General features: G+C 50.0%; 2 protein-coding genes across 5 annotated transcripts in view; one reads left to right on the top strand and one right to left on the bottom strand.

Moving 5' to 3' along the window:
* Positions 1-18429, bottom strand: part of LOC112808224 (uncharacterized) — a 44720-nt gene that overhangs the window by 10446 nt on the left and 15845 nt on the right. Inside the window, exons 3-5 of one of the 2 annotated variants that reach the window (XM_073879417.1) lie at positions 15279-15361; positions 11336-11478; positions 10443-10592 (exon numbers count right to left, since the gene is read on the bottom strand). The exons of the other annotated variant lie outside the window; for it this stretch is intronic. The gene's annotated coding sequence lies outside the window, so the exon portion shown is untranslated. The remainder of the gene's footprint in view (positions 1-10442; positions 10593-11335; positions 11479-15278; positions 15362-18429) is intronic. 2 annotated transcript variants of the gene reach the window in all.
* The window catches only part of MYO1D (myosin ID), a 349377-nt gene that overhangs the window by 318771 nt on the left and 12177 nt on the right, over positions 1-18429 (top strand). The gene's annotated exons all lie outside the window — the stretch shown is intronic.

The raw sequence follows: 18429 nt of genomic DNA, 5'->3' as shown, positions 1-18429 counted from the left end.
CTCCAGGCTTGCATTATGCCAGCATAGCAACCTAAAGGAAAGAGAAAACCTTGCCTAATTCAAATATATGAATCCTCCAAGGAAAGCCTGTGATTGGCTCACACTGGGTCACATGCCCTCTGCCCAGGCTGCCACGCTGAGGTCAGAGAGTAGGGTCTAGATCCCATGCCCTGAGGCTGGGGAGCCAGATGCTGTGATGGGCAGCAGCACCCATGGTTGGAGTAGCGGTGCATCAGTTCTCCAAAGGAAGCAAAGGCAGAGTGCCAAAAGTAGGGAGCAGACAAAAACCCATGTGGACGAGAGTCAATATCAGGATGTTCTTCTCTCTTGAATGATATCTCTTAATTATTGTCTCAGAGTATTCTGATGAGTCACAAGGAAATGATGGTGTTCTTGGAACTGCCCTAACAGTCTTTAATTTTTCTACCCTCATCAGTGTAATTTTTTAATATTTCCTTATGATGCACATTATAGCATATGTTGAGACCACAATTATTGTTTTATTTTTTAAAAAGATTTTATTTATTTATTTGAGGGAGAGAGAGCACAAGCAGGGGGAGGGGCAGAGGGAGAAGCAGACTCCCTGCTGAGCAGGGAGCCCGACGCAGGGCTCGATCCCAGGACCCAATCCCAGGACCCCAGGCCTGAGCCGAAGGCAGATGCTTAACCAACTGAGCCACCTAGGCGCCCACACAATTATTGTTTTAAAAGTGCTTTCAGGGGCGCCCGGCTGGCTCAGTCAGTGGAGCATTCGACTCGAGCTTGGGGTTGTGAGTGTGAGCCCCATTTTGGATGTAGAGATTACTTAAACATAGAATCTTTATAAATAAATGGCTTTCATATCCATTATCTCATTTAGTTCTTTTAATAATCTGAGCCACTTGTTATTATAGTAAACCCATTTTACTGTTGGGTTTACTATATACATCTTAGATGGCCAGAAATGGTTAAAGCAGGTCTGTGACTTGCCCCAAGACTACAGATACAGTGTAATTGGGGGCTTGGTGAATATAGATCATCTGGCTCCTTCGCTAGTTCCTCCTGGCATCAATGCCTGAGATCCCATCCCCCGCGTTTTCATTTGGCTTTGGGTGTAGTTGTATTTGTCTGTTTCTCCCAGAACTGCCGCAGACTTCTGCAAACCCTCACAAACCTCTAGCGCTGTGGATACTGTGAATGGTCAGGAAGTGATGCCGACTGATAATGAATCCAGGGCTTAAGACACTACTGTTGAAGTGTAGGTACTTCGGGGAGCCCTTGGTGTTGTGGGGCCAGTGCCCAGGGAGCAGGCTGCTTGGTCCCCCATTGCTGGCTGATGTGTCGGAAGGTGGCCTGTAGAATCTCTTCCACAGTCAGGAGCCTTGTCTCTGAGAGCCTCTTGGAATATGGTGCCACAACTGTGGGGAGAGTGTTCTCTCTCACTTGGGGGATTGCTCACCTCTTGTGCCCCTGCTCTGGCCTCCCTTAGAAGGACCACAGAAACGCTTTAGCGTCCTAAACCCAAAGCCATTCCTTAAGCCAAAGGCACCTGCTCCCCCTCAAAATGCCGCAGGAGCCCAAAGTCCCCCCCCACCCAGAAGGCAGCACCCCACCACTACCACCACACCATCCTGGCCACATTCACCCAGCGCACTCAGCAGTTTGATGCCCCCATAGTCCTCTTTTTGAAAATAAACCCCACACCCAAGATGCTAACGCTTATCCCGACAAAAGGGTTTCAAGATGGAAAGAAAAAGCGCCAGGCGTACCCTTTCATTCTCCTTGAGGGAGCAGTTTCTTAGAACGGCAAACGAGGGCCTTCCCTTTTCCTTTTTCGGGGGGCTGTGCCCGCCTCTGTCCAGAATGCCTGCTCTCGGAAGTGATTCCTTACCCTCTTCTGCTTCCCACTCCTGTCTCCACTGTGCATCTGTGATGCCGTCTGGAAGCTCTCCTGACTAAGTTGGGGGAGCTTGGTTCACAATTCTTTATCTCAGTTCGCAGCGACCTGCTCTGTTTACTATGAATTTCTCTCAGAAACGACCTAACACTGCAGAGCTAGATGAGAGCAGTTGCTGATTCAAAGCCGGGAAAGGGTGTGTGTGCACACGTGTGTGTGTGTGCGCGCGCACGTGCATGTGTTCAGAACTTTGATCCTGGCTCTACGTAGTGAATATAATAATATGAAATGTTCGTCTGTCTCTCTCATGCTACCATAAGATGCCTGTTGGAACTGAATCAAAAGTGTCGTCAGATGGCACATCTAAACCGGATCTTAGTTTCTCCCTGCTGCTGTAACACATGACCACAGACTCATGGCTTAAACAACAGAAATTTGTTTTCTCATGGTTCTGAAGGATAGCTGTCCAGAATCAGTGTCACTGATTTGATTTGGGCCCCAGATCTAAGAGTCCGCAGGACAGTGCTCCCTGCAGAGGCTCGAGAGGCGAGTCCATGCCGAGCTTCCACCAGCTTCTAGGGGTTGCTGGCATCCCTTGGACAGTGGCCACAGCGCTCCTGTCTCTGCCTCCGTGGTCTCATGGCCTTCTCTTCTGTCTATGTCCAACCTCCCTCTGCCCTCTCTCTTACAGGGACACTTGGGACTGCATTTAGGGCACGCCTGGGCCATCCTGGATACCTTCCCCATCTCGAGAGCCTTAGCAATCCCATCTGCCATGCCTTTTGTCCATTGTGAGGTAACATTCACGGGCTCCAGGGATTAGTACGTGGATATCTTTGTGCAGCCGTTATTCAGCCTGCCATACCACCCGTCCCCATGATTCCCACACACGTGCGCCCCGCCAGGTTCTACGTAAGCTAAGGGCCAGCTTCTCTCCCTTTTGACTTCCTGAATCTGAGGGGACCAGCTTTCTCTCTTATCACTCTTTCTCTCTTATCACTCTTTGCCACCTGCAGTAGCAGCAGGGTCCTTCGTATCTTGCTTCTCCTGCCGTCAGGCTACCTTCTTTCCCCAGAACACGGGCCAGGTGGGGCAGGAGAGGTACAAGCCTTAAATGTGGCAGAGGCCAACTAGGCCAATTTTGTGGCCGGAGGAATCAAAGTGTTTTGCTTTGGCTTCACCTTGACTGGTGCAGCAGATGTCCTGCCTCTGCCTTTCTGTCGGTACTTCTAGACTGTAAAGTCAATGAGGACAGAAGGCAGCCCCTCAGCTTAGAGGCCCTGGTGCCCGGCAGTGTCCCAGGAGGCCAGACACTCAGCTACGTCTGTCCCCTTGCACACAGCCCTCGGACAGCCACGCGGCCCCTCCCTTCTGTGGTCAGCCACCACCAGCCAGTCCTCTTGCCAGCTTCCGCCACGGGCCACAGCGTTGTGCCATCCCTCCCGCTCTGCAGCCCTGTGTTGGGGCAGGGACCCTGTTCCCGTGGCCATTGTTAGAGCGCAGAGTTGAGCCCCGTGCCGCCTCTGGAGCTGCTGTCCTGCTAACACCACGTCTGCTCCTACCTGGGGACACCACTGGACGACGAGGGCTGGGGGAAAGTCGCCGTGCAGAAGCAGCCGTGCTGGGGCTGTCCCAACCAGTAACCACTGCTCCCGCGTCAGTCCCTATCTGCTTAAAGCAGAAGGGTGCGTGGGGAGAAGGGACTTCCGTGGAAGCCATGTGTAACTGGAAACTTCCTCTTTACTGAAAGAAGTCTTTTGAAAGGAAATGGAAACCAGTTGCAGAGGGTCCAGGGAAAGTTCTTCCTGGATTAACCTACGCTGTCTCCTTGTCGGGAATAACTCGGCCTCAACAAGAAGGGTCAGAACTTACAAAAAGGAAGCTTCACGAGGGAGGATGACCAGGATACAGTGGACAGTCTCGCTCTTTTCAATGACCCAGCCACAATTTTCTTTTTTTTTTTTTAAGATTTTATTTATTTGCCTGAGAGAGAGAGGGAACACAAGCAGGGGGAGGGGCAGAGGGAGAAGCAGACTCCCCCACTGAGCAGGGAGCCCGATGTGGGGCTCGATCCCAGGACCCTGGGATCATGACCTGAGCAAAAGCAGATGCTTAACCGACTGAGCCACCCAGGCGTCCGTATCCAGCTACAGTTTTCACTGTTTATGTACCGCTCTTAGACACAGACACTGTCTAGGGGTCTCTAGTGTCACATTTTTGTACATATATGCGCAACTGAAGATTTTTTTCAAACTCAGAATTGACAGAGGACTTGATTTGAGTAGGTACTGTGATAAACTAGAACACTTACGGAAGTGACTTGAAGAACAAAGAGTTTGATATAAGTCTAAAAATACATAGGGGACAAAAAAAAAGGGGGAAGGAGTTCTTGGTGAGTCTGGAACATTATTCAGCAAATATTTGCCAAGTACCTGCTATATGCCAGGCTGGACACTGGACACTAGGAAGCGGGGATACATCCATGAACCAGACCTGATCCGGCTTAGGAGTTTATAGTCTAATGGGGAGACTGGATGAATAAACACACAATTAAAGTTTGAGGTGTTAAGTGTATCAAAGAGATAGTTAATCCTGTCTTGGAAGATCAAGAAAGGCTCCCCAAAGTGATGCTGATGTTGAGAATCAAATGAGAAATAGCACTTGGTCCAGAAAAGGGACCGAGAGTCTTCTAGGCAGGAACAGAATGTGCAAAAGGCCTGAAGGTGAAAGCATCATGGCAGGTGGGTTATGGGGTGAGCCAAGAGACTGATGGCCGAACGAGCCAGAGAAAGGCAGGTAAGCGTGTGTAGGGAAGAAAAGATGGTGAGAGGGAGTGGGAGGAAGCATGCAGTCAGTCCGGTCCAGCTTTCTGCTAGCCAAGTGGCCCAGCCTCTGGGACATGGTAGCTGTTGTCACTGAAGGTAGGCTCCTGTCAGGCCAGTAAGCTGCCTTCATCCTTTCTGCTTTCTTCCTGAGACTCCAGGAGACCGCAGCCCCTCACTCAACTGCAAAACTGAGGGGAGGGCCTTCAGGAGGCTGTCAGGACCAGAGCCCACCATACTGTCTCCTGTCCCAGACCTGATTGTTCTGGGACTGAGAAGTTTGGGTCCTGAGAGTAGAAGGAAATCTTCCTTTCTAGCGGGGTTCTGGATCGATCCCCAGTCCAGAGCAGGTTATCACATTCACAGCTCTGATGTCACACCTTATAACCCAGGGAAAAAAGTTCCTGAGGTCACCCCCAATAAAACACAAGAAATTTTAGAAATCACCTGACAAGAAATGTCAAGCAATACTGACTGGAAATCAGACCACAGCAGCTGCTTTCCACAGCTGCATCCCATGTGGTGTCCGTGTCTGAACAAACTAAATGAGTCTAAAAATAACCAGGAATGTAAAACCCTTCAGGAGCCGGGTCTCTGAATGAGATCGCCTCAGAAATGAGGAGGGGGCGGTGGTTGTCTTTGGGCCATTTGATCAGTGGTCAGAGGTGGATCACCCAAGGAGCCAGAGACGTAACCCCGGGAACCTGCAGTTCCCCACTCATACTGACTGATCAAACCTCATGGTACCCATTTTACAGATGGAGAAAATACATGTTGGCATCTGAACTCTTTCAGACTAAGAATTCCTAACCTCAGCTATCATCCAAGCTCAGGTGACTTCCTAAGGAAAACAAAAGCAGTGAAGTAGTACAGAAATCAGTAACTGTTTCATTGTTTCCATCATATGTCTGAGCCAGTTAGCATGGAGGGAGTCTATGACACTTTCCAGAAGTAGCCCTTCTTTTAGGTGTGAAACCAAGACTGGGACTTTCTCCCCCAGTAGAGGAAAAAGTTGACGTCAAAAGGAAGCATGCTCCACCAAGACAAAAGCAAAAGGATTTTTTTTTTTTAACTGTGGGAAATTTTAAAAGATCTACCCATTTAGCTGCCCCCCCCAAAAAAATAGATATGCTTTCCGTGCAGAGAAAAGCACCAGCAAATTTTTTTTTTACTGCATTTTTCTAGTAAGAAAACGAATTTGTCCCTGGTTGTAGTAGCTCTATAGTAATTATAATAATAGTACCAGCAAATGCTGGTTAAGCACTTAGGCGGGAGGCACTGTGCTGAGAAAGCTCTTTACCATGGCTCATGACTCTTTGATCTTCACAAAATCTGGATGGAGGGTGATACTGCTGTTATCCCCATTTCATGACTGAGGAAGCGGGTGTTTGCAGAGGTGTAGAAATTTGCCCAGGGCACACCGCTTGTCCATGGGGAGGGCAGGGTCTGCCCCCACCAGCTGCGCTCCAGACTGGCACCCGGGATGCTAAAATGCCCCGGGTCTACTGTTTGTCACGGTGTGACACGAACTGTTTTGGTTTGGGGTTTTTTTTGTTTTTTTTTTTTTTGTTTTTTTTTTTTAGAATCTTCTCAGTTTCCTGTGGAGAGTTTTTCAGTTTGATTTGCATTTCACCCTTTCCATTATTGGTGATCTTCGGTGCTTCCTTTTCCTCCCATAACCTGGATGAATGGGCACTGAATCGGGGACCAGAAACCTGGGTGGGGGGTTTCACTTCCCCCACCAGCCACCTCCGTGATCTTGCCCGATTCGCCACCTCTTCAGGCCGGTTCTTTATCTGTAAAATGAAGTTGCAAGAGTTTAACAGGGATCTGCCCCTGTGCTAAGTAGCCTCCTTCCTCTCTCCCCTCTCCCCTCCCAACCTTCCAGCTCTTCTCCTTCCTTCGCTTCCTGGCCACTGGCAGGCCCTCAGGCCCTCCTTCTTATATGTGCCTGGCGGCCGGGGAAGTGGTGTGAGTGTGGGCTGTTGTCCAGGAGGCTCGGGGGACCCCGTCAGAGTGAGGAGGACAAGCAAGCTGATGTTGCTCAGTGGGAAGCACAGGTGGAGCTGGGACCCCTGCAAACTTACTGTAATGCTTTAACTCATCTTAACATGAAAAACTTTAGGGGCGCCTGGGTGGCTCAGTCGGTTCAGCGTCTGCCTTCAGCTCAGGTCATGACCTCAGGGTCCCAGGATTGAGTCCTGCATCCGGCTCCCTGCTCAGCAGGGAGTCTGCTTCTCCCTCTGCCCCTTTCCCTGCTTGTGCTCATGCACGCTCTCTCTCTCTGACAAATAAATGAATAAAATCTTAAAAAAAAAAAAAAAAAAACTTTAAAGGCCTTCAGGAAATGAGGGTAGTTTGGGACAGAATTCTTTCATTCTGAACACCAGTTCAGGGAAACCTATGTTTTAGTCCAAAGGCTTTCTAATCCTGAAGTTTGGTGGTTTCTGCTCACCATTAGGAGACAGTAACATGCCTTCCATGGCGGGATGGAAGTCGAGACAGGAAGTGAATGGTACCCGGTGAAGAGAATTTTTTTCGATACCATTTTTAGTTGACTTTTCCTTTAATCACAGAACATAAAATTATTTGTTGTCAGAGGATGTGTACATTGTATTAGACTTGAGTATTTGCAATATTTCAGGGAAACTGGGATTTATCTAATCCAGGTCAGCTGGTTAGGGTTCTGTGGAAGTAATCACCACCCGTATCTCGGCAAAGTAATGTTTTCCCAAATCATTTTAAATTTGGGGTCACTCATTTCACTAGTGTGTGTTTTTAAGTATTCCTTAAAGCTCTGGTCGCGAGCACGGGAGCAAGTTCTATGAGGCATTGAAATTTCCTCTTTAACTTCCTCAGACTTCTTTTCAGTTTGCTCTTGATTGTGTGGGAATTTGTGGGCCTTGATCACAGAAAGTCAGCCTCTAAAAGAGGAAGACTGCTTTAATGTCACTATCATAACACTCATTTTAGACTACAGAAATGATGTGCATCACTGGGGCCTTCTCGTCCCTATTTTAGGTGTGTTTCCAAGGAGTAGGTTGGTTGTCATGGTTTAGAAGAACTTCGCTGTCAGGATGCAGTCATACTAGAGGGAGGCACAGGCCGTCTGTCCCTCGGGGAGAGGTCTTGAGGAAATAAATAGCCTCCCCGCCAGAATGTTCCAGATGTTTCTCTGCTAGCAGAACTCAAGGTCAGATCATTTCTCAAGGCCCAGTTCTAGAATTCGCAGCTTCCAGAACTGAGGTTTGGTCTTTTAGGTAAACGTATGGAAAGGTAACATGTTGTCTTTAGGCTTTCCCCAGTTGTACTAGTCAGGAAGTGGCTGGAGAAAGGGGCTAATTCCCTGTCCGCACCTTCTCAGCATCTTCCTCCTTCTCTTCCCTGTTCATACTGCACCCCCACCATTCCCCCTTTGTCGGTCATCTCTGAGTGCGCAGGTGAGGTTAGAATTCTGGAATGCAGGCATAAGAGCAGCTCCCATTTATTATTTTTGTCCAGAGTTTTTCTGTCCGTGGCTGTGGCAAGGCCTGGGTGAGAATTCTTCCCTACCCTGGAGTCCCAGAGTGGCTTCCAAAATTAGCACAGAGCACAGAGGACTCTTGGAATGGACAGCACGTGTCCAGCGAGGCAGGCGCAGTTCTGTTGGTCAGGAAAGGGCACTCCACTCAGATTCCGTGTCCCCTTGTTCCTGGGAGTGCCACGGCCCTCGCCATGGCAGCTGAGCGCGGAGCCCTTGGGAGCCAGCTCCCGTCACACCCCTGTTATCCAACAGCGTGCCTGCTGGATATCTTACAAAGTGTAATGCTCCAGGCCCAGGCAAGATGTGTCATAAAGGGGAGACTTCGCCTGGTGGATAAAAATGCGTGTGTTCCTGCCCACGTTTTGCTATTCGCTGAGTTTTCAAAAACTTCCCAACCACACCCCTCAGTCTTTGTTTGAGTTCAAAGGGAGGCAGTGCTAACAGGATGTTTCTGGGCTCAGTCCCTGTTGCATTCAGGAGGCTGACTTTGGGAGGCCCACTCCAGAGACTTCATCTGAGCCCGGTGCCCAGGCCACCCCCCTTGGTGGCGAGTGTCCCATCACGGGCTCAGCGGTGACAGAGATGATTAAGACCAGTTTCTGCCCTCAAAGAGTCCTTTCATGAGTCTTTCCCTGTTTGCGTGGAAATACAGTCTGAGAGATGAGGTTGGGTTTCAGGTAACCCCCCCCCCAAAAAAAAACCCACAGATTGATTTTCTTTTCTGGAGCAGGAATCTGAGCAGGAACACCGTCAGGTTCGGTAAACTGTTGCAGGGTAGTCGTTCCCGGCCTCGGCGGGCTTCAAGGGTCCCACTAATCCTAGGTCACATGCCCCAGGGGGTAGTCCTTTCTCCTCCCTCCACTTTTAAGCACTTCTGGCCCACATAGATCCCTGGTTTAAAGGAGAAAAATGAAAGAAAACCTGCTATCCGCCCCAAATACCCCATGTCTTAATGTTTTTGTCTTAAACCAATGGTACCCCCCTTGGCTGACCCAAAATCCGCATCCCCATTCCCTTGCAGCCACCCAGTGAGCTCAGTATGCCAGCAGACGAGCTCAGCCCCGAATCATCACCTTCTCCAGAAAGACAAACAAAAACAGCCGGAAGGAGGGAGGGCGGACTGGGGGGGGGGGCGGGGGGCATAAATGATGCATCCAACTACAGTCTGGAAGGAGGCCTGCGCTGCCGGGCCTCCTCGGTGGGCGTGCGTGCGTGCGTGCGTGTGCGCGTGAGTGTGTGAGCACACATTCGCCGCCCGCCGCACCCCCGCCCCGGGCCGGCGGCCTGTTGGTGTCGGAGTGAATCGCTAATGCGCGCGTCGCCATGGCGACCAGGGGAGCGGCGGAGCTAAAAGCGGCAGCCTGGGCCTGCCCGCCTCCCCCGCCGCAGCCCACCCTGGGCGGCGCGGATTCTTTGTCTCGCTCGCTCGCTCGCTCGCTCGCCTGCCCTCCCCTCTCTCCCTTCCTCCTCCTCCTCCTCCCCCCTCCTCCCGGCCTTTGTCGCCGCACCCCCCACCCTCCCACCGCAGGTGCCGGGAACCCAGGGCTGGGCCCGCCGCTCCCCTGTGTTATTCTTGGGGGGCTTAATGCCTCCCTTGAAACCAGTCTTTTAAAGAGAGGATTAGGAGCCCAAGAGCTGTTCGTCCTCACCTGAACGCCTGGCCCTTGGCTCGTTGCCCCTCCGGCTGCGGCCCTCGGTGGCCACCCTCTCGCAGGACGGTGGAGGTCCAGGGCTGCCCATCTGGCTCTCGACCCCCGCCCCCAGCAACAAGGAGCTGGGAGTCCTGCAGACTCACCTCATCCGCGCCTCGGAGAACTCTCAGCTACGGGAGCTCCTCATCTAGATGGGGTAGCTGGCCCCAGATCAGAATGCCCAGGGCTTGAGCTCTTGGGGTCGCGGCTGTGGCATTGCTGTGTAAGCAGAATGCCCCGTGCTGCTGTTAGCATTCAGAGTAACCTAGTAATGAGGGAGGCTGGGGTCACAGTAATGACCCCCAACCCATAAACCTTTCTGTTATCCATCTTTGTCCTGGGGCAGCGTAATGGCTCTACTGGATGGCGCAGCTTAAAATGTCAGATTGTCTTAGATTCTAGCTGATCCCCCCTTCTAAACAACAAGGAAGGAAGGAAGGACATTTGTGGCACACCATGGTTTAGATTTTTAAAATCAACATATTCTGAATACTGTCTTTATCCAGCATATAGTTAGCCATTTGGCTTACCTGTACGTTTTGGAATGATCTCTTCCATGTTCAGAAAGTCACACTCAGTATTGAAATGATGAAACACTGATTAGCAGGACCCTCGGACCACTCTTGTCAGGAGTCAGTGGCTCTCTAGCACCCTGTTGTTTCCACCTCCATCACTCCTACCTCAGAGATGAAAGGTATGCCTTTCAGATGGGTATGGCTGAGGTTTCAGCTCTAAAGTCACCCCCTGATAAATGAGTATATCATGTATATTCACACAGAACAATGTCTGGATTGCTACACAGTAGTGGGCTGGTAGGTGCTTACAGGGAGGGGAGCTGAGAGGCTAGAGGAAAGGGTGGAAGGAAAATGTACTTTTCCCTGGTACCTGTGCATGTTATGGCATGTGCATTTACTGTTGGCTTTTTAAAATTAAATGTGATATTAAAATTTAATATCACTTCCTCAAGAATGCTTTCCCTAATTCCCCCCAAAGTAGGCCTATGTGATTCCATAGCATACTGCAGTTTTTATTTTCAGCGCTCTTCCCAGAGTTCTGGCTAAACAGTGGTAAGTGTGTAAGTCGTGTTATGTAAGTCTCCTCGCCAGACTCTAAGCTCCATGAGGGCAGGAGCAAGGCTTGTCTTAAACACCGCCATGTCTTCAAGGGCTGGCTCGCACTCAGCACTTAGTATGTATCTGTTGATTACAGAGATGAGGAGAAGTGGACAGGAGGCTACTGACCGAGTGATGGGGCCAGGGAGTCAGTAGGGGTGCCCATGGCTGTGGCCCTCCTCCAAGCTCAGTGACCCTCCAGAGGCTCAACCCCTCCTGTACCTAGGACTTCTGTGACATTGCTCCAAATAATTCCTGTGTCTAGTCTGTGTTTGCAAGCATCACAGTAAGAAGCTTGATCAGTCAGTTACCTTGTGTATCAGGGGACTGCTGTCACTTGCCAGAGCAGTTCCCAAGCAGCTGATTGGAGCAGTTGTCTGAGGCAAGACAGGGTCAGCTCTTCCTCCGGTCATCGCCAGGGAGGGTGACACTCTGGGGCTCCCCAGTGCCGGGCCTGCAGGAGACCACCGGAGGCTTTAAAGCGCCAACATTCAGGGGCCACACACAGACCAAGTGAGTCAGTCTCTAGTGGGAGAGCCTGACCCCTGTGAGGGCCCTTGTTTTGCAGATGCTTCTCTCATAATCCTGGTGTACAGTCAAGGTTAAGAAGTTTCCCAGAGCAAGCAGGGACACTTATGCTCACCAAACCCAGAGATTTTATTTCAGCCATAAAGCTGATGCTAATGCACTTTAGCCTGGACAAAGAGATTATTTGCTTTAGCCCACCTCAGATTGGTTCAGTGCTGCCCAGAGAACCTCTCCCTTGCTTTGCCTTAAAAAGCCTGCAGGTCCCCTTCGGTGACAGTTGTTTAAAACAAATATGTAACCATCTAATCAGGACACGAACCATTTTTCAGACTTGCCCAGGCAGCAGTGACCTAAATATTACTCAGGGCGTCTGACTTCCAGCCCCAGAGGAAGAGTGTATTTGGTTTGATTGTTTTCATGCTAATGAAGTTGAGCCAGTAATTCAAGGTCCCCATCGGAATGGCTAGAATCATTTGATGCTATGAAACAGTTCTTTAGACAGAAAGCAGTGGTATAGAGTTATTATGGAATTACTCATTTTTTCAGCGGAGTCAGTTATGCACTCATTCAATCTAATCTGCAGTGCCATCTTTTTAATTGTTAGGAGATAAAGACTGGAGGGGTTGATGGAAATGCGTTGGCCCTTCTACACCAGCCACCATAAATCTTTGGAAAGTGTGACTAACCCATTTATGAGCCAGCAGGTGTAGTGGCAGATTGTTCTGCCCTCTCTCCCAGGTAACCCTATAGGCAGTAAATAAGGCCTGTGTTAGAAACCACTAAAGCTGGGGTGCCTGGGTGGCTCAGTCATTAAGCGCCTTCCTTCGTCTCAGGTCATGATCCCAGGGTCCTGGGATTGAGCCCCACATCGGCCTCCATGCTCAGCGGGAAGTCTGCTTCTCCCTTTGCCTCTCCCCCTGCTTGTGTTCCCTCTCTCACTGTCTCTCTATCTGTCAGATAAATAAATAAAATCTTAAAAAAAAAAAAAAAGAAAGAAAGAAAGAAACCACTAAAGCTGTACACACACAGCAGGGAAATCTGCCTAAACTGCCCCCTTAAGACACTAGCTGCAGTTGACTTTCTCCCAGAAGTGTGCGTGCACTCAAGGTCAAGGCAAATTTGGCTAGCAGCCACCTGGGGATACTTCCCATTGAACTCTCTTAGGAGACCAGGGGTGCAGGGAAATAAAGGTTGCTCTGGGGACTCTTAAGTTAGTGATCCTGGAGAGAAGTGGAACTCCTTGTGGCAGGCAGGAAAAGCACAGATGTGGTCTCGTTTCCAGCCGGCACGCTCCAGCCGGGATCCAAACAACCCATTTCTGGGAACTTAAAATAAAAAGTAAGAGAGCAGTCAAATAGACTGGAAACCCCATGGGGCCTTTGATGTGCCTACCAGCAGCAGCCTGGTGAGTGGTTTCTGTGATGTGGGATTCCTGAGCAAGAACGACTGGACCACCGCCACCGGTTCCTCTCTCATTAGAGGGCCAGAAATAGATGCCCCGTCCCAGGAAAAGGGAAATAAGGCTGCATGGAATGTTTCATCTGTTGGAATATTGTTCTGCGCTGCCTGACAAGATTACTGAGTTCTCAGTTCTATAGCAGTGGCATTGAGTAAGAGTCTGAAAATTGAAGCATTATGTACTCGCTTAAAATAGCAAATGCAGAATAGAAAAACCAGAGCTGCTAAGAAGTGTGCAGAACACATTGATAGAAAGGCCTGCTTCGCCTCTGTTATTAGCAGCATGAAAGGGTGTATTGGAGCAGGGGGCAGATTTTCCATCAAAAGCATTTGTGTGGTCAAGGCTTCTGTACCACAGCGAGACAGGGAGGACATTTTTTAGCTAACATCACTGAGTGCAAATCCTTCTGTCCTCAAACAGGTGGTAGAAAGTAGGCAGTTTGTTTCTTTTCATGTCAGTGTTCTGGAGTTGGTTTATGAGATGGTTGCTTCTGTTTTAAACTCTGAATTCCCCTCAGAACAAAAATCCCCAGTTACTTGCTACCTAATCAAATATTCTCTGTCGTGGGTTACAGTTGCCTGGATGGGCAGCAAAATTTAGTAAGAGTGAGGTGGAAAATGTATAAAAAGAACTGTGTCATCATCCTTTGTCAGCTCAAATGGGATTTTTTAAATACCCAAGAACAGGTTGAAGGGGCCTTCTGGAATCAACACGCCTCGCGTCAGCATGGCGCTAGAAGGCGGCAGAATTGTTTCTGAAGGGGCTGGCCTGGCTGTGGTCAAGCACAGAGACCTTGAGACGCAAGGGCTCTTTCAGCCTCGTCTCAGTTGCTTGACCAACCTTCTAAGCGTAAGACCCTCCTTCACTGAAGCACTTTACTCTGTTAACAAGTGTTCATGGAGCGCGTAGTTCGCACCGGGCGCTGCACTGTAGCCACTTGGCCTACATTTTCTCCAGCTCTCCCCGGAGCCCTTTGGAAGAGAGGGCATCGCCCCCTGTTAATTATCCCTGTTTAGGAAACTGAGCTTCAAAGGATCAAGTCATCGGCCAGGGCCAGACAGCTGGGCTTGAGCCCGAGACCAGCTGATTCCAAACTGTACGTTCCCTCCACCGTGCCCTATTGTCTCCTCTCTTGATTAAGCAACATTCCCAGAAATACAAAGAAACCTGTGAGTCCCCAGGCCCTGTCTCTTCCCTGCTGCTGCTGCCAGCTGGAATGTCCAGCTCCCGGGTGTGGAATGGTATCCAGGAGAAATCACTTTTTCCAGGCTCGGCAAGCAGTGTGATGTGCTAACAAGCCCCTCCACGGGGACTTGAGCTAACCGTTCAGTAAAACAGAATTTGCTGATTGTCGTGGGACACTGACCAGTTTCCAAATTCCTATAGGTCACCACAGTTTGAGAGAACGTGGCCTTCTATTTGCAAAGCCAAGACTTCCTTTAATTTTTCTTTTGGTTTTTCCTTTGTCATTTGTACTCGCACTCCTAGGAATACCGTTTTAAAAGTTTGGACATTTTCAGATAAAGATAGCTGGAAAGAATGTTAGGCAAAGTGTTAAAAATAAATAAATAAATAACATGTAATAAAGGGTTTGAAATGCTAAGGGACCCTGAATGGGGGAGAGTGGTGGCCAGGTTGGGGAAGGCACGGTTGCTCAGGTGGGCCACTGGACTTGCCATGGTAACACTGCATTCTCAAATTCTAGGCTTATTTGCCTAAGAGAGCACAGCACCACAAGGATATCGTAAATAATGATTTTATAATAGAATCCACACTCAGAGTAGGTTTTGTGAAACAACTGGGATGTACGACCTACCTTACTGAATGTGTTTCCCTTAAGAAAAGGAGAGCAGTGAGGTGTGTACCCCGAGTCTACATCATGTGTAGTGAAACCCTTTGGATCATTTTCCAGAGGAAGTCAAGCTCAACAGCGCCCACAACCAAACTCATTGTCTCGGTCTCCTCCATCACCCGAGCTGAGGAGCTGGGGATGCGGTAGACTCCCTTTCACCATCTCCGTTCGTCAGTCACCAGATTCTTAGTCTGATGCGTCTCTCGGACTCGGCCTGTCTTTGCCCTCTTACCAACCACGGTCCTCGCTCCCTCGATTGGCAGTTTCTCAACTGGTCTTCCACCCTGAAAATGCCCACATCACCTGCTTCCTGTCAGTTTCATGTCCATCCCGCTCTTGATGAAGTGCCTGCTGTAAGCCAGACACTCTTTTGGGCACAGGGGATATAGAAAGATCCGTTTCCTAGGGAGCTTACCTTTGGAGAGCAGGTGGGAGCCATAAGAAGACAGTAAGCAAGCCAAGGATCAGACAAGTCAGTTTCAGATAGTGGTACCTGCACTGAAGAGAACAAAGTATCTATCTTCCCAACTTAAGAATCCTTAAGGGGGCAACTGGGTGGCTCAGTTGGTTAAGCATCTGACTCTTGATTTCGGCTCAAGTCATGCGAGCCCCGCATTGGACTCTGCTTCTCTCTCTCCCTCTGCTCCCCACCCCCGGCTTGCGTGGTGTCTCAAAAAAAAAAAAAAAAGAATCCTTAAGGGTGTCCCCATTGCCTACAGATTTAAGCCTAAACTCCTTGCCTGTCATCTACCCCAGCCTATCTGGCTGACCTCAGCTCCCACCACCCTCTCCCAAACACATGTCAATCCTGAACTCTGGGTCCGTGCTTGCCATTCTCTGCACATTCTCTAAATTTCACTTTTAGGTCAAGCTTCAAGGTCATCTCTGTCTGGCCAAGTCCTCCTCACCCTCTGAGGGGCAGTTCATTGCCTCCTGTCTGTAGAGTTCTGGAGATCTCTGTGTGCTGGGGAAGCCCAGGTAGGCTTCAGGGAGGAAGTGCAATTAGAGCTTGGAAGGTGCTGTCAAAGGAAGAAGACACAGTGGGCTGTGCTGAGCGAGCCCACCGGGCTCACTGTGAGCCTGTCCTCACAGGGAGTCGGCACCATGTCCCAGAGCTGCCTTCCTCCACGTCTGTGGGGAGTCATGTAAGGAAGAGAAAGCAGTTCTAGATCAGGGCGCTGAGAGCCCGGTTTGTTCAGTGTGTCTGCCTGGCAGCGCCATGGGCCACACAGCCCAAGAGGCTGCACCCTCTCAACAAAGCCCTCCCAGTCAGCTTGGACTGGGCACTTCCCTCTCCTCTGTGCTTCCTGCACACACTCTCTAGCCCTTTAATGGAGCCAACTCCAGTGCCTTAGATAGTAGCCATTTGTTCATTCCACCTCCCTCCCTGGGCTGTGGGCTCCTTGAGAATGGAGCTGTTTTATTATATATCTTGCAGGCCAGAGCCTTAGACACAGATGTTTGATGTAGAATGTGTTTCAAGACAATGCTGAGGAATTCCTGAGCTTGTGAATAGACTTCTTTTTCTTGGCTCCCAACACTGTTCAAAAATGCCATCCTTGGGGCGCCTGGGTGGCTCAGTTAGTTCAGCGTCTGCCTTTGACTCAGGTCATGATCCCAGGATCCTGGGATTGAGCCCCACATCGGGCTCCTTGCTCAGCGGGAAGCCTGCTTCTCCCTCTCCCTCGGCTGCTTCCCTTGCTCATGCTCGCACTCTCTGTCTCTTTCTTTTTGAAATAAAATCTTTTTTAAAAATGCCATCCTTAAAAGAGAAAATGCCATCTTCTAACCCCAAGCCCAGTGAAAATAATTAATCTTGTATATACGTTCTTTTCATGAGTCTCTTTAGAGTATACGCATCCCCAGTGTGTTTGTGCGGTAGCTGTGAACCCCCTTCAGTGCTCCGTTCACAGATGGGAGACTGCCATCCTGTTGGCTCCTCTGTCGAGTGACCCACAGCCACCACAGATCGAAGCCCGGATGCTCCTTGACCCCGGGGGGTTGAAGAGGCCAATACAGAATGGTGTCCCTGACAAACCACTAGAACCCATCTGTTCAGAGGAAGATGTGAGTCCCGGGGCATGTTGAGTCCAGTCTTTCTTAGCACCTTCATTAATGATGTGAGTAGAAAATGAACACCAGCATTCACAGATGGTGCTAACTTTGGAGGTGCTGTTAACAGAAGCATTAAGATAGGAGAAGTAGAAATGGAAGCAGGAAACAGCAAAAAGGTTTTAAAAAAAAAAAACCTCTCAAACATTTTTTTGGTAAAATCAAGCCCCTTCGAGCACAAGCACGGAGATGAGAAGCTGAAGGGGAAGTGGGAAAGAGGAAGGGACAGATGGAAGAGAAAGGTAGGGAAGGGGAGCTTGCAGACAGATGTCTCTCAAAGGCTCTGGCCTCTTGTTAGAGACGGTGTCCCCCTGACCCGGCCTGGGAGGCAGCTCCATTCCCAGCCACTGTCCCATTTGTTCTGTGGTAGGCTTTTGGTTTGGTTTGGTGGTGTTTTGTCTTGTTGCTTCTGTTTTTGGTTCTTTCTTCATATTTGAGGGAGCTGCGGGTATGGTTTTGTTCTTATCGTTTGGTTTTGCAAGGTTTCATTATCCCTTGCATAAAGCATTAATTTGGGCATTTTGGGAGGGACAGAGGGGAATGCAGCCTTTAAATAAAGAGTCCAGATTCCAAATATATAAAGCAAAATGAAGCATTCTCACCACCTCGGTCTCCAGTGGTGGGAGGGAGACCAATCAGAGAAGCGGGCGGCAACCCCCGACCTCTTGGGGTGAGCACCACCGAGCTGCCTGCAGCATGCAGAGGCCGCGGGAGGCCGTGCCCTGCTGCACCTTGCCAGGGGATGGCCGCCAACGCACAGAGAATAGGAACCTTCCGGTTGACAGAGACGGAAGCCAGGAGTGTCCAGGGAGCCACAGTCCTCCTTGGGGACTCCAAATGGAAAGTCGGGACACCAGTATGCACCAGGGAGTAGTCAAAACAGCGCACAGACTCTCCAAGCCCCAGGACAGCGCCCCATTCTTTGACCGCCTGGAACCAACCGGGCCTGGCCACATCAACCATCTCCTGGCCCAGGAGTGAAAGATGTAAATGCCCGGAAAGGGAAATAGACAAGCGGTGCAAGTGCGTGTACAGTGGGGGGCGTGGTCCGGGGCAAGACAGTCCCAACCGTAGCCCCGTCACAGCAGATTCCAAATGCTTTTGTATCTGACTCGTGAGCGCCAAGGATTGAAGAATCCCATCCCTGCTGCATGAGCGCTAGAAGAGCGTCTCGGTGTGGGGACTGGGCAGATGGGGGCATCACTCCCAAGACAGACCACCAGGGCCTGGGTCTAGCCTCATCACTTCACAGCTTCAAGAACACACATGACCCATCCGAGCTTCTCTGTCCTCGTCTGCAGAACGGGCATCATCAGCACCTCCTAAGGTTTGGGTAAGGATTAAAGGAGGTGATGCAAGTAGTAAAATGCTTCATCTAGTGCCTCATACATGGCAAGTTCTTGATAAATGCATGATGATTGTCAGCCTCCCCTGCCCCAATCTACATGTACATC

Source organism: Callorhinus ursinus, unplaced genomic scaffold, assembly GCF_003265705.2.
Source record: "Callorhinus ursinus isolate GAN/ISIS: 27379988/994484 unplaced genomic scaffold, GSC_fseal_2.0 scaffold34, whole genome shotgun sequence".
In the NCBI taxonomy this organism is placed as follows: Eukaryota; Metazoa; Chordata; class Mammalia; order Carnivora; family Otariidae; genus Callorhinus; species Callorhinus ursinus.
Note: the sequence above shows the minus strand (reverse complement) of the source record. Positions and strands in the feature narration are given on the sequence as shown.